Source organism: Arvicanthis niloticus, chromosome 11, assembly GCF_011762505.2.
Source record: "Arvicanthis niloticus isolate mArvNil1 chromosome 11, mArvNil1.pat.X, whole genome shotgun sequence".
In the NCBI taxonomy this organism is placed as follows: domain Eukaryota; kingdom Metazoa; phylum Chordata; class Mammalia; order Rodentia; family Muridae; genus Arvicanthis; species Arvicanthis niloticus.
The window spans coordinates 4,699,004-4,715,078 of record NC_047668.1 but is presented as its reverse complement, the minus strand read 5'-3'; the positions used below and the strand labels follow the sequence as shown (position 1 = coordinate 4,715,078).

Genomic DNA, 16,075 nt, shown 5'->3' with positions numbered 1-16,075 from the left:
CTGTGCTTTCTCATGGTTCTCTGTTACTCTTAGGAGACTGTGGTTAATTTAAAGATCAGAAAAGCAAAGAGGAAGAAGAAAGAAGAAAGAGGTGGTATAAATGTACTTTGCTAAAGATACACATTGGGATTGTAAGGATAAGTTCTTCAAGGAAAGAAAAAAACGTTTTAGGTTGAAGTGGAGCTTGCATGCTTGCACAGAGTGCAGTCAGAATAGCAGTATGGGTGGTGTGTGTGCATGTGTGTGTGTTTCATATCTCTGTAATGTCACAGGCCTACAGAAAGGAGATCTGTGGTTGGCAGGAAGGCAGTTTGAGCAGGTATTGATTCAAACTTAGAGACCCTGATTGATTTATTTTAGGCACATTTAAGCACAGCATTGTTTGGTGAAAAATTTTCCAGTGATAATTGACACAGTGCCACATGCACAACAAAGTATAAATAAATCTCCTTGAGTAACAAAGGAAGTCAAATGCAGATCAGATGTGACTACATCAAAACCCTTTGTAAAGTCCATAAAGAAACATTCTATAGGTGGACTCAGAAAAACAAGGGTTGGTAAGAGAATTTGGAGAGCTTCACAATGATAAAACTTGCTAGTTTTTCTTGGCAGATCTCAGATAGAAATATTTCCAGACCAAGGCACAGAATTGCATTCATCCACCTGTAAAACAAAACTGATGACAAACATGAATTTGTGGTCAAAGAATTGAAAAATAAATGCAATGTAGTATTATTGGGTTACTTCTGTACGGTAATACATAATTTCCTTCATTATCATTGGTGGGGTTTTATTTGTGCCTTGGTAGTTGCAGGTAGCTATTAGTGACTATTTGATTTTAACGTATATGAAACACAATTTAAGCAAATAAAGTCTTGGAGATGAGGAGAGTAAGTACTCTACACTACTGATTTTGTTTTAGACAAGTCTCCTTATGTTGCCTTGGTTGGCCTAGAACTCTTGAGGCTGACCTGGATTGAAAACTACAGACATCCACCTGCTTCTACCTCCCAAATGCTGGTGGGATAACAGCATGTGTGTTCACAGTAACTGTTACTGTGTTGGGTATCTTCTATTGCTCTCCACTTCATCTAGAGGTAAGCTCCCTTGGGATGTGGCCATCTTGAGCCAGGGAGTCCCTGTCTCTATAGTGCTAGGATTACAGATGGCAGCCACATCAATCCTGCCTGCACTTTGGGGATAACTCCAGTCATCAGCCTCATGCAACAAGGACTTTAGCCCTTGAGCCACTTCTCTCTGGCCCCTGGTTTGTTTTATGTTCATAATACCCACTTCACTGAGCAAGAGTGTGGATGGAAACCCTCTAGAGAAGATGATCTCTGCAGTGTTTTAACATGGAGTAAGGATGGCCAAGGCCTTTTGATTGTACTGCAGAGCAATCCATGGGTGAAAACAGAACTACTACCTAGGAATCGCCTGCAGATGGCACTGGTGCTTCTTAGATAGAGAACCTTTTCTGTACTGAACCTTAGCCAATCCGTTCAGAGTTCACTGTGTACCTGGGAAAGGCTCATCTGTACTAGGAAAGTAAGATGTCTTGCAATAAGTACTCACTTATCTGTGCATGATTGAACCCCAGCGAGATTCAGCCAGTTCTGCTGGAGGTCTGCTTCTCAGTTAATGCATTCACATGGACAATAAATTCTGACGGAGTACTCTTTTGAGTAGGGAAGAGGTCTGATACCAAAATCCTATGAAACGAAAATGTCTTGGCTGATTCTTCCAGTTACCTCGTCTCAGAACCCATGACTGTCGTAAGAACTTGGGAGCAGGTAGTGTGGGTTTTGTTTTTTAAAGTGAAAAGTTTCCTGTAACTGAGTCCTGGAATATGTATTTTGATAATCTTACAAATTAGCTCAGTAAAAATTTACCTGACATAGCAGGTAAGGCATTGCGCCAGAGAGCTATGTAGGAGTTAAAGGTCCTCCAACAAATATGATGCCCGTGTCAGATCTTTCAGAAAAAGTGTCTGTGTGTGAGAGAAAATTAGTCTGTTAAGTGACATAAAAATACCAGTAAGATGTTATTAGAACAGAGGAGGATGCCAAAAAGAAAATGGAGCGGGCTGCAAAGAAAAGTCATCTCCAGATGAAGAGAAGGGGAAAGAGATAGAAATATAATTCCTAGTAAGTGAACCAAGCGAGAGGAGCAGAAAATGGAGAATTGTGTCATGCTAAGATTGACTGATTTATCCAGGATTACCGCATTCCAGACCCTTGGTGACAAACTCAAAAAGCTCATTGCTTTCCACCCTCTACGTCTGTGCTGTCCAGACAGTCTCGATCTCTTTGTATGTTTGTTTCCCCATCTGTGAAATGGGAGGAGTGAGAGTCCTTTCCACAAAGGGTTGCTAGGAGGATTAAATTAGGCCATATGTGGGCATGTATCTGTTCTTTCCATTTTTAATTATTTTTTAAAAAACTTTTTATTGTTTGTGAATTTCACATCATGTACCCCAATTCCACTCATCTTCCCCTCCTCTAGTACCCACCCTCCACCATTGCAAACTCTCAAAAAACCAGAGGAAAATAAAATCTTGTGGAAGCCGTAGCATGCCACAGGGTGTCGTCCCATAGTGTAGCCTTTGGTCCACCACACTTTTTTTTGCCTGGAAATGTTCATTGCAATGACTCCTTGGTCTGGTACGAGGCCTCTGGCTTTTCCTTCTCTGTCAATATTAGAACCTTACTAGGACTCCTCTCAGGTATCATGTTTTGCCCCGTGTCACGGTGATCTTGTCATTTTGGATCATGCATCACAGCAATTCGTTGATGGGGTAGATGGTGAGGAGGGACAATTTAAAGCCTTGGATCTGGACCTGAGAGGTATCTGAGCTGGTCAGCCTGCTGGCTCTCCTGCTCTCATGCACTCTGAGTCTGACTCACCCAGCAATCTCTGCAACCCGGGCTATCTCTACCCTCTGCTCAGGCGAGGTGCAGGGCCCATTTTCCCCAGTGTTGCAGCTGGTGAGGGATAGGGCCAGTTCTCCCACTCTCATGATCCAGGGCCAGTTCTCCTGACTGCCATAGGTGGCAAGGAATGGGGGAGGGGAAGAGGGCATCTTTTCCTCATCTGCACTACCACCCAGCATACAAGAGGCAGGACTGCCTATCCTGTGCTTATGCCCTTGGGGCTGGCTCACCTAAACCCCACATCCAGCTCTACTATGCTGCCCAGGCAAGGTGCAGGACGTGCTTTCCTGAGAGTTGGAGTAGATGAGGGGCAGGGGCAGCTCTCCTGCTCTGATGATCTTGGGGCCAGTTTTCCTGCCTACCATAGGTGGCAAGGGGCAAGAAGGGGGCATGTCTCTTTTGCTAACATCACTACACAGTAGACAAGTGGCAGAGCCAGCTCTCCAATGCTCACACCCTTGGGACCAGCTTGCCCATGTTCCTGCCACCAGGCTCAGCAATACTGTGCTGCTAAGGCAAGACACAGGTCCCTCTCCTAAATACTGCAGCTGGAAAGGGGCAAGGCCAGCTCTATTGACCCCAAGGCAAGGTCTCCCACCTGCTGTAGGTGATGAGGGGTGGGGAGGGGGGAGAGTATCCCTCATCTGTGCCACTGCATGGGAGATGAATGGCGGGCCAGCATTCCCATATTCACACCCTGGGGGCTGGCTCACCTGAAACTTTTGTAACATTTGAGTACTGTACCTGGCTAGGGGTGGGGTCAGCTCTCCTAATCTCATGCCCCCAGGGCCAGATCTCCCATGATGCCCAGGTAAGACGTGGGGCCAATCCTGCTTAGCCCTCAGATGTCAATATGTCCCCTTGTGGCAGCCCAGACCAGCAATGATGTCCACCTGGACTTGGATGGTATGAGACTCCTGATGCTTCAGGGCCAAGGACCTAGCCATGGCCCTAGGTAGCAGCACAGGTCAGGACCCCACCATGGTCCCAGGTGGCATCACTGTCTACTTACAAGGCTGGTCCTCACTACCCTTGAGTCTTCAGGTCTTCATTGTGCCTACATCTTTCTGTTCTCCTCCTTTTCTCTTCCTTTTCTCCACCACTTACTTACTTCTCTTAATGCCCTTCCCTCCGCATCTCTGAATGTCTGGGGTCCTCAGGAGTGGTCTCAGGAACTCTATGTCCTGCTGATACATATGGCCCCAGGGAGGGATCCTCTCAGGTCTGCCCCCATCTCTCTGAAGCCTGCAGGGAGCAGCACTGGCAGTCATCTTAGTTTAGCTCCCTATCAGGGCCCCATGGCTCTGGGTGGTCATCTCAGGTTGGCTCCTCGCCCAGGCCCCAGTGGCCCCATGAGATACCTGTCTCAGGCTCACTTCCACCTAGGGCCCTTGGTCCCAGCTGAGGTTCTTCTTGTCTCTTGTTCACTCTCCACCCTTTGAGCCTATCTGGGCCAGGGAGGTACCCCTCAGGCTAGCTCTGTCTGGGCCTCCTGGTGCTGAACTAGTGGTTGTCTCCGCTCATTCTTTTCTTTTCTCTTTTTCTTTTCTTTTGTTTTCTTTTTCAGGGAGTGATAGGCCACTAATCATTCAGATGCTCCTGGGTCAGAGCACTAAACTTAGACATAGCTTCTTTCCTTTCTGCTACCTACTGACACACATGTGAAACAGCTGCCACATCTGCAAGGCCTCTAGAAGCAGGTCAATTATCTGTTCTTATTCTCCTTCCCTTGCCATTGAAATCTCAACTATGTATTTGAGAGAAAACACGTAATATTTGTGTTTTTTAAATCTTACTGTGTAAAGAAGAGATGAGAGAATAACTAAAGTACATTATATATATGTGTGTATAAGCTGTCTTAATGAAAGCTGTTATTTTATATAATGCTTATGACTAATAGGGAGACAATGACAAATATATCCTTAATATTTATCTTTATAATACAAAAAATAAGACTAAAGGTGAAGAGAGGCTGTTAGGTGTGTTGTGCAGGAAGGAAGGAAGAATTTAGATCGATATTCTAAAGAGTTTGTGTGTTTTGAATAGAAAAAGGAGTGGAGAAGGGCAGAGGGGCAGGGGGAAGAGGGGGAGGGAAAAGAGAAGGAAGGAGAGGGGAGGAGGGGGGAAGGAAGAAAAATGTCTCAGAAGTTTGTTAACCGTGTATGTTTCTTCAGTATGGAAATGTATCTACAGATATTGAAGAAAAATACTGGTACTGAGGTGAGAAAATGGGAAAGAGCTGAACAATGGGCAGTGAGGAGAAACAGAGGCTTTGATGAGGAAGCAGATGTGTTGTGCAGTGCAGTCCATGCAGGGGAAGACCAAGGCTGCAGGGAAGTGTTTGCATGTGGCACCAAATTCAGGATTCTTCTGATTTACACAGAAAACAAAATGAACAGGACTACCAAGCCTACTCTGATTTCTCAGACACCACAATAAGATCCTGGAATAATTTCTTAATCTGTCCTGCTTACATGTAACACCATCATTTCAGAACCATTATTCAAATGCTATAGATGTCTCACGTTTTGTATATCAAGCTCTTTCTGTCTGTGAGCTGTTTCTTCAAGTACCCCTCCAGTTCAAACAAAACATAATGGTCCTCTTTGCTAGTTTGCCATGTCTTGAGCTCTACAAATCTCTCCCAATAGACTTCCTTAGCTTGAGAGCTCTCTCCAGGTGGGAAGTACGTACTTGTTCCATCCCAGCTCCCAGCACACAGTGGTTGTTAAATGACTACTTGCTAAATGTTAATTTCTTCACTTACCAAAGGAAGATTTGGTGTGTCTTAAATTTTCATAGAACTTAAAAGTTATTTCAATTTCTATCCTGTCCATTAATAAAACTGAACTGGAGACAGACTTGATTTGTACACTCCTCTTAAATGCCAATTGTCTTTACCTTGTTTGACTTTATGTGTATGTCTATGGACCTGTATAAGTATGGGTCAGTGCGAACATTAAATCTCTCGAAGACATTTGTAGTTTCTAAACCTGTAATGTGGACTTGCCAAAGATCTGCTAAGCAGACCTCTAACAGATAGTAAACTTTATTAAATGAGTAGGTCTAAGAAGGTTGGCTTGAATGTCTTCTTGGGAAATTCCCTTTATATCTGAGTATCCTAGTTAATTCTCTATGAAGTGACTTCTCACCTGCTAGTTTCTCCACAATTTCACTTCAGCATCAAGCCGGCTGTACTTGACTAATAATTTTTACTTGTACAGGAAAAGAACAAGTAAATAATTATTCACCAGGGGCAAGTTCTTTGGCTGGCATTTTCAGAGGCTATGTGGGTAATATAATGTGCATAAAGTATTTTGTATGCAAAATATGGTGATAAATGAGATGCTGTTGTTCTTACTTCAGTGAACATAGACATATTGGCTCTGATGTATAAATTATCAGTTTCCTCCTCTGTTTTACTAGCTTTTCCCACTTATCTCAGCACAAGATATACTTCCCGACTGGATTGTCTTCTTTTTCATTTTTTTCCTGCCTTAGCCATAGGGTTTCTCGCCACCTGCACTGCAAACACCATTGGCATGTATTGATGGTTTTCATATCATATGTTGACAATGCCACTACTTGGGAGCAGAAATGTGCTTTAAAAAGACAGATATGACCGTCTATCATTTCCAGAGGACATTGCTGCAATAAGGGACATTCGTGGAGTCTTTTAGCTAGTAAGATTACTTTGGTGTGTGTATCTTTTCTAGCTTCTAAACATTGTTGCTACGTTTCTGAAGTCTTTGCTTGGTATCATAGCCCAGGGTTTTGCTTCTGTGAATTTTGCTAAGCATACATACAAATAAATAGTAGTGTCGACATTCTCCATCTTACTTAGTTTATATACAGCTTCCATAGTGTGTGAATTAATCTCACCTAATATATCGAGTATAAGAGGAAATCATATGTTGCCTTCTAAAATATACTTCCTAGAATCCTTTTCTTGAAAAATCTCTGAGGACATTTACTGAAATGTAATGTGACTATTCTATGTTTGAGTGTGTCTTTGGAGTTTGATTTCTAGCACCTATGTCAGATGGCTCACAACTGTTTGTAACACCAACTATTGTAGGGAAATCTGACACCTCTGGTCTCTGCAGGCACACACACAAACACTCACACATACACACAAGCATACCTAAAAAAAAACCTGTTGAGTATGCTTGACATGTGCTAGTTTATAAAAGTCAATTCATCTATGATGTTGCATATAAATTCACTCCTTAATGTCTTAATGTTCATGTTAGTTAAATTACTGTTTTGTTCAGATTATAAGTATGGTGAATCAAATAGTATAAAATGAATGGTATGGAAAAAAGCATGTCACAGTCAGAGTGGAATAAGTGAAAATTTGTTATCTATGGTGACAATGGTTGTAAGGTAAGGCTCAGAAGGTAGAATATTCAGTGGAAATACTGATAAGTGTGAAAACATTGAAGTTATCACTTTTTTTGGGGGGGGAGGTTCGAGACAGGGTTTCTCTGTGTAGTCCTGGCTGTCCTGGAACTCACTCTGTAGACCAGGCTGGCCTCAAACTCAGAAATCCGCCTGTCTCTGCCTCCCAAGTGCTGGGATTAAAGACGTGCGCCACCACTGCCTGGCTTAAGTTAACACTTTTTGTTTAGGCACAATGTAATATTCTGAAAAATGTCCACAGCATTTCTGACTCATTCTTCATATTTATTCTTGTAAATTCAGTAAATGTCTACTGAGCACTTAGTATGTGCTATATGTTCTGTTAGGAATCTAATAATTTAAAAAAACATTAAAACTCCCACCTTAATAGAGATACAGCGAATTAGTATTCATTATATATGAACTAACCTCTGATAGGATAATGAGCAGAAACAGTAAAAACAATTTCAGAAATGGTCCATTAAGCATTTTGTGTCGCTAGAACTTCAGTGGTAACTAGAAGACACAATCTAAAAATGAGAGAAAACTTTTTTTTTCTTTTCTTTAATTTAAAAAAATCTAGGAGAAAAAGCAGATTGGTAAGCATGGTGTGGTGCTAACGATACAGGACAGTGGTTACTTTGAACACTGAGGTGAAAGGGGACATTAGTACAGTCCCTCCAGGAGATATCTGGCAGAGCCCCCTAACCTGAAACTACCATCTTAGGCTTATGCTACCTACACCATGTATCTTCAAAATTCAATCCTTCAATGTTCAATCCTCAGTAGGATGCTGTTTGGACATAGTATCTGTGGTAGGTAATTAACTTGGAGTTAGGTCCTGAGAGCAGGAAGTGCATGATGTAGCTGGTGTCCTTATGCAGACAAGAGAGACTTCATGTATGCAGATTGAGGAAATGCTACATCAGGACACTCATGTGACAGCTTTGTCGAAGTTAGGAAGAGAACATGACCAGCAATCCACTTATGTTTTTATTTTTGTCTGAACCATTATACATGTTTTGGTAGTCCAGGAGAATGCTGCTGCCCTGGGCCATTTTGTACTGTATCTTCTTGGGCCCCATCTTTGAATGTGGTTAGACTGAGGGATGAGTTCCCACATTCAAACAATGTAATACTCTAGAAAAAACATACTGCAAGATTGTGTTCATTTTGACATTTTTTTTCCAGGAGCAAAATGAAAGTACAAAAAATATTCATTGATTACTGGTGGTTGATTGAATTTCTGTAATTGGAATATTGTAGCAAGTGTCTATTCTTAGTACAGAAAGATTTATAAGAAAATAGGTGAATAAAAGTGTTAAAAACAATATTAGAGTATGATCTTTATGTAAAATAAACATAAATACAAAAATGGGTTTATATATGTATACACACATACAGACACACACTTTGTCTATGCATATGAACAAGTATGCCAGGGTCAAATGTCTCTCTGGAAAGAGATGATAGAATAAAGTTTATTGTGTATGTGTGTGCGTACATCCATGACGTGTGTATGGGGAAGGTGCACATGTCATGGCACACATGGAGGTCAGAGGGCATTTGGGAGTTAGTTCTCTCCTTCCACATCTAAGCAGGTTCTAGGGAATCAAAGTCAGGTCACCAGGCTTGCAGAGTAAGTACCATTTTCTGCTTAGCTACTTTGATGCTCAGAATATAAATTCTTTAGCATTCTGTACAGGAATAGACTCAAACAATATTATGTAGTTAAAGTTGCTTAAATAAAAACAATTATAAGACATAAAAGTTAATCAATAGGCAGAGAATATATTTATAGCTGAGAATATTAAGGATAGAGTCCTCTATACACAGGAACATAATAACCAGTCAGACTTACTGGAAGTTCAGGTCACGTGTTGGAAAATATAGAAAAAAAAAAGAATTGGAAGACTACACTGGAAGCATTAATGGGGTTAAAAACATGATTGAGTTCTGTAGATGGAAAGTTAAAGAAGAGATACAGACATTTTTGAATTTACATTTTATGAAGTCTATGTTGTATAGAATGGATTGAATAATAGAGATATTAATATGCTTGGTATAAATAATTTAGGAATGAAATGTGTTATTTATCGTATTAGTTTACATAAAAAACTTACAAGTATAAACACAGACAAACACACACACACACACACACACACACACACACACACACTATTGACAGTTGGATAGAAGCAGAAACTGCTAAACTTTTATGTTAGTACAGCTACATGAAATATATAGATAGAGGGAAGAAAACCAGCTAACTTATTTCTCTTTAGTTTCTGCTGTCTTTTGCATTTAAGGAAATTTCAAGATTCCAATATTATCAAAAATCAGCAAAAATTTTAAGCTTATCTTTTGGGAAAACCTCCTTGCTCTGCCTCTCAAGTCAAGTTTTTAAGAAACTACAGACCACATATTAGGCCCAAAAGATAGATGCTACCTACTTCAACATCCATCTTAAGGTGTATTTCTAACTTCCTTAAATAGAAAAGATGGATACTGGTGAAGTCATCAGTTACCACTGCCTTTCTCTCTGCAGGCGACACAGATGAAGTTAATCAATTGGAGTGTCTGCCCAGGTCAGCATACTGCAGGGACTGTTGACACGGGAACAGATTTCCTGATACACTTCCCCCACAGCACAGTTCTAATTTCAGGACCGGGCCTCTTGCTTTGAAGCAGGCAGGTTGATGCTCTTATTTTAGACAATCTGTCTACCTTCTCTCATGCTGTTTTCCATCACCTATGCTTTTAAAGATGCTTCAACTTATGATTTTAATGTGAAACTACATTTTCATGGTGTTTCACCTAGAACAGGAGTCTGAAAAGTTAAAAAAGGGCGAAATGAATCTTCTTCAGGACACAGTATACACCTACTGCTACCAACTTGCCAGGTTTTCAGAAATGAAATGAAAGAGGATGTTAAGTGAGCGCAGTGCTCTTCTCTTCTGTTTCCTTCCCAGGTTCACTCGTTTTCCTCCTCCCCTCCATCTCCAGTTGCTTCCCCTCTGTATACAGTCCGTGTTGTTTAAACTGTGTTTATCAAGCAAGCATTGAGTCCAGTTCTTACTCAGTGCAGCTTTGAGAGTATGAGGGCAGTCTTGTTCCACCTACGGTTAGAACTGTATGCTCAAAACAGCTAGAAAGGCCTGTAGGGAGGTCAGTGGTAGGGCATTTGCCTGGCTTACACAAGGCCCTGGGCTTGGTGCTGAGTGATGTCACATATAACAAACAGACAGTGGAAACAGCGGCCATGTTCTTCTAGGAATTCCATTGCCTTCCAACTCTGCCTTTGAGGGCCCTAATGTATGAGGACTTATAATAAAAATGTTGTTATAATGCAAATGTCAATGTTATAGCTGATGTATTTACAGAATTGGCAATATGTTTATGAGTGACCTCAAAGGGTGAGAGGCCAAAGGAGACATGGGCAGGGAAGGAATACTCAGACCCAAGGGAGCTCGGTGAAATGGAAGGAGTAATGGGCAGTGTGTGTGATATGTGCCAAGGAGCAAAGGTGGGAAACGTGTGAGTCAGGGAACAGTAAAGTGGTCAGTATGGTCACAAAGTGGAATAAAAAATCAGAGAGAGTTTGGGGAAGAGCCATGGAAGGGAAGGGCATTGTGGGGTATTGTGTTGTCAGAAATAGGCACTGGTTTTAGCATTTGATAAGGCTTTTTCTTCTTCTTCTTCACATTTAGTCTTCACACAAATTATTAATCTAATGCTATTACCTTTGCATACAAGGTACAAACAAAACCAGAATTTCCATCAAATTTACATAAGCAGAAATTGGCAGAAGCGGTAGTTGAATTTAAGACTAATAGGTTTTAAAGCCTGCATTATTATTCACAGAGGAGTTGATGATGGGATATGCACATATGAAGAAGCTTGCAAGCAGTGGGAATTCAAATGTTATGTTCATTAATTCAAAAGAACTGTTCTAAGTCATGCAAAAGAAGGTACTGTTTTAATATCTTTTTCTAATGTTAGTCACATGTAGTCATTAATATTAGCAAAGACATACGTCAAGTGAATGGCCAGTCAGAAAGAAAATACAATTAAATTGTTCTATTGCAATGGGAATCCTCATCTACTTGGAATTAAACTAAACTATAATTGAATTGAAAGAAGTGCCTGAAAATGACAAGGAGTTCACCTGAAAGCATGCTTGTTGTTACCTTCTCAGCTCAGCGACATTTAAATGAACTACGAGTACAGAGAGCAGCTCAAAGACATCTGCGGAGACGCTGCTTTCACGGTTGTTTAGGGTGATGTCAACACAGGATTCAATCCCACACCTAAGGTGATCGTCCCAGACAAGCTGTTCAGACTGGGTTATAAATTTAAAATCTGTATAAATTTGGAGCAAGTGTTAGCGTCAGTTGGAGGTCAGCGCCACAGCACCTTGTGCGTCTTCTTTTGATCTGAAACAAAAGCCATTCTGTAATCTGTTGTACAGGAAATAGAGTATAAATCAAAAGGGGGCTCTATATCAAGCAGTGTGTTGTCCTTGAACTACGTGCACGGAAACTGAATTGGTCCTAAAAGCACAGTGGCCTGTTATGTGGCAAATGACTGCATTCATTTCCCCCCTCCCCCATCTCTCTTTCTCTCTCGTGGAACCAGTAATAAGCCAGAAAACTTGGTGTGTTAAACTGTCCATATTGTCCTTTATTGTAAAGAAGATGTTTTTGTAAAACACATCCCAATGTGCAATCTACCTTGGAAAGAGATTTGAAAACTGTCGCAGTGATGACGTAATTTGTTTTTCCTCTGAATTCCATCGAGTACACTAACTTAAGCGGTTTCTTTTGATTTGAATTTTGATTTTTTTCATTTATCTGAACAAGCTAACTTAATACCCTTGAGCCTCAGTTTCTTCAATAGAAAAAAAGAGAAAGAAACCTCAAGGACCAGTGAGAAGATTAACTACAAGAGCATCTAGCATCCAGGGAGGGGCCTGAGTCCAGGGAGAGAAAGTGCCCCGTCTCACCCACAGACGCTTCCCTTGTTTTGGTTTAACAGTTGTTGCTGCCAAAGCGTACAGTTCTGTGGAGAAGTATCGTTGTCCAAAAATGAAAGACTATGATATCTGAATCTTTCACTTTATCTGAATATTGAAGTAACAGTTTATGTTAATATTCTTTATTATGTGTTAGTCTGTTGTTTTTGACTTTGTTTAAGCAGTTGCTGTTTATCCAAAGAGATAAAAAAAATTAAGTATCAGGAGAGACAGGTCAGTTCACAAAAAGACCGCTATCAAGTGCAGGGCTCCCGACAAACTCTATTTTCTAAGCCTAATATTAGAGTCTTAAGAGGTGCTGTTCTATCTATTGCCAGTTCGCAGGATATGGCGTGATTGCAATGTCTTTTTCATCATGAAGAAGGTTTGAAATTATACTTAAAGGCATTAACAGTACTCATAATAACTGTTAAAAACTAGGGCAAAGGTTTTCCATATATATATATTTTATATATATATATATATATAAAAGATGTTTTTCTTTTCCACCCAGCTGACTTTGAGAGCTTTAATTTGTGTGTTACCATGGAAACAAGTCACATGGGCTAGTTCCCAGCGCAAAGGAGCCAGCTTGTGAATGAAAAATACTAAACATGGTACCATGCTCTTCTGTACTGAGGATCACTTGGTGCTCAAAACCCCCAGATCTTAGCAGACAGTAGTAGGACAGAGGCTAGTGTTTCAGTGGTTCAAACACAATTGCTCAATACCTTTCTCTACTGATTGCAGATGCTTCTTAAACAGAAATTCTTAATTTTCTAATGTGGGTACATCACAGTGAGTATTTTTTTAAAATGTTTTCTCTAATGACAGTGAATATGATATTAGTAAAAGTACTAATAACTTAGCTTTATTTTATCAAAGAGCAGCTTAGGTACCTTTAAGGTAATTTTTAAGCTAACCCTCCTTGCATGCTGCTTTAGACACCAATACTGAAAAAAACCATTAAAAAACCCCCTGTATATTGATGTTATTGATTGATGGTCTAGTAGACAGTGGAGCTCTCAAGATAAAGCTTAAACTGTCCTTTGTGCCCGATGTGTTGTTTTATATAACTCATAAAATAGAACCATTTATCTTATTTTAAAAAAGTATGACATTAATGTGTGTGTCTGTGTGTGCGTGCATGTGCACGCACACATTCATGTATGCACACACATTCATGCATGAACCATAGCATTCTTTTGGAGGTCATAGGTCAGTTCTCTCCTACCATGAGGTTCATTGGATAGAATTTATGTCATTAGAATGGATAGTAAGCACCTTTACCTGCTGAGCCATCTTGATAACAACACTGCTTTTTCTCTAAATTTTTTCTTTTCTTTCTTTCTTTCTTTCTTTCTTTCTTTATATTATCAAATCATATTTTTTACTTTTTAACACGGGGGTTATAAACACAAAAATGCAGGGTGTGGGGAAGGGGATGACACAGGAGCATAGGTGTTCAGGGGGAGTACAGATATCTTTCAGAACAGGGTATCAGCTGGGTGAAGGTTCAGGAGTCAGGTCACTATGACTCTGTCTATGATTCACTGTGCCGCACCAACCCTGACCAGCAGGAATTAAGACACAGAACAACCAGTTCCTTCTCACAGCACTTTACTCAGGATGCTTAGCAGTTGGTAGGCAATCCCTTCCCGGGCGCAGCTTATAAACCCTGCCAGAAGCCAATCTTGAAGCACAGCCTTCATACCTAATAAGGACTTGTTTATCACTCGGCCCTCGGGTGGCCATCGCCATCTTGGGGCAAGGTTCTTATGGCACCTAACAATTCACTTGTCCTTATCTAAGTTGGTACTATCTGCCAAGGCTGCCTATTTACAAGGTCTATGACTACTTAAGCTGGTAAATTTCTGCAAAAGCTGCCTGTTTACAATAGCTTATAGCCATCTGTTTCAGTGTTTTTTCCATAGAGACCCAATACTTTGTGTTAGCAGGCATGTATGTCAGGCCTATTGCTGATTTTAGGCTTATGGCTGATTTTAGGCCTTCAGTATATAAGCAGGACCACCCCTGACATCTCCCTTCTCAAAGTATAGAAGGGCCATGGTGATTCTAATCTTGCCAAGGCGGGGATAGAGACGTGAACTCCAGTAATTAAAGGGGACCTTGTAATGGCTCTTACAAGCCATTACAAGGTCCTCCTGTCGTTGTCCAGTGAGGCATGAGGGCCGTACCCATCCTGATGTCTTTTTCCTGGAGAGGGGATACTTTTGACAGCAACCCCTATGCAGTCAGGCTTGTCCCTTGGGGAACCCAGAAACATATTTTTAGCTTTTATTTATATTCCCTTGCAGTGCTTAGCCTCGTAGCCTAAGCAAGAATTCAGATCGCCAGTCAGAGGGGGTTCTGGGTGGCCCCTCTCTGCTTGGTCTAGGGGCGGAAGTCCCCTCTTTTAGGTTGGGTGGAGATGGGATTTGGGAACACCCTGGATAGAGTAACAACCTCATCTTGAGTCTTGTGGTCCTCCATAGCTAATTTATGATAATGTATCTGAATAGATTTTGCTATCAGATTATCTATCTGTTGTTTCACAAAGTTAGTCAGCTTATTTAAGGCCCAGGGACCAAAAGAAATAAGCAAAAATAACCCAATTAATCGTCCCAAGATGGAAGGAAGTAGGGTTGACAACCATGGAGAGGTTGAAAACCAATTCTTGTACCAGCTCTCATTTTTCTCTTTCTCTGTCTTTTCTCAAGACCTTCTCTGACCTTTCTCTACATTTTTAATGGTTTCCCAGATATTTAATCTTTTCAAGCATCGTCCTGCCTTCTTCATATTTATGGCAGTACATAACAAACAGCAGAACAGACCAAACAGATATTTCCAAATGCTGTGCTTTCTGAATATACACTGTTTAAAATTTATTTGTTTATTTACTGTGCTTGGGTATTTTGTCTGCATGTGTATCTGTGTACCACATTTGTGCTTGGTGCCTGCCAGGGCTACAGGAGGGTATCAGATCTTTGGAACTTCAGTTTCAGATGGCTGATGGCCTCCATGTGGTACTGGGACTAGAACCTGGGTCCTCTGGGAAGTGTGCCAGTCCTCCTCTGATGCTGAGCCGTCTGTCTCTCCAGCCTCATGTATGAGATATTTTTAGAGATGTCATATATATGTATCAATTAGTATTTTCATATTGTTTTGGTATGCTTTGCACTTGGATCCCATGATAGAAATAAATATAATTTACTAAAAAATGAATATATTTTGACTTACTGACATGTACGATTGGAATTTCCATTCTAATTCTCTTATCACCTTCTCAATACTATCACATTTTTCAAGACTTATGACTCTAAACAAACATTTTATCTTCTATTCTGAATATATAGGGTAGCTACAACGTATTATGTGTCTCACTATACACCGCTGCCTGTGTGGACTGTGTTCACTTTTATAAAATACTAATATCTTCCAAGCCTTACATGTGAGTAGAGCTGTTTTTCTTTGTTTCTAGCTGTTTCATCACAGAAGATGCAGGAATTTCATTCAGAGCTGATAGAATTTCTCAATTAAGTGTCTGATAGATGCTAAGCTGTAAAGGGTGGTATCCTGACCCTGACATGCAAAGTAGCCCCAGTTCCAACACTTGTCGTATGTTGAAAAGGTGTCATGATGAGCACTTCACAGGCTCTGGTCAGATTTAGTTTGTCATGTTGCACATACATAAAGACAAAGAGTGGCCATGCAGAATCCCAACAGA

At 40.7% G+C, this 16,075-nt stretch overlaps 1 non-coding gene across 1 annotated transcript; it reads right to left on the bottom strand.

Moving 5' to 3' along the window:
- Positions 1 to 4,502: 4,502 nt before the first annotated feature.
- On the bottom strand, positions 4,503 to 4,634 carry LOC117717408 (small nucleolar RNA SNORA17). Its single transcript, XR_004607901.1, has one exon. It is a non-coding gene; the product is annotated as a small nucleolar RNA SNORA17 (small nucleolar RNA).
- Positions 4,635 to 16,075: the final 11,441 nt, after the last annotated feature.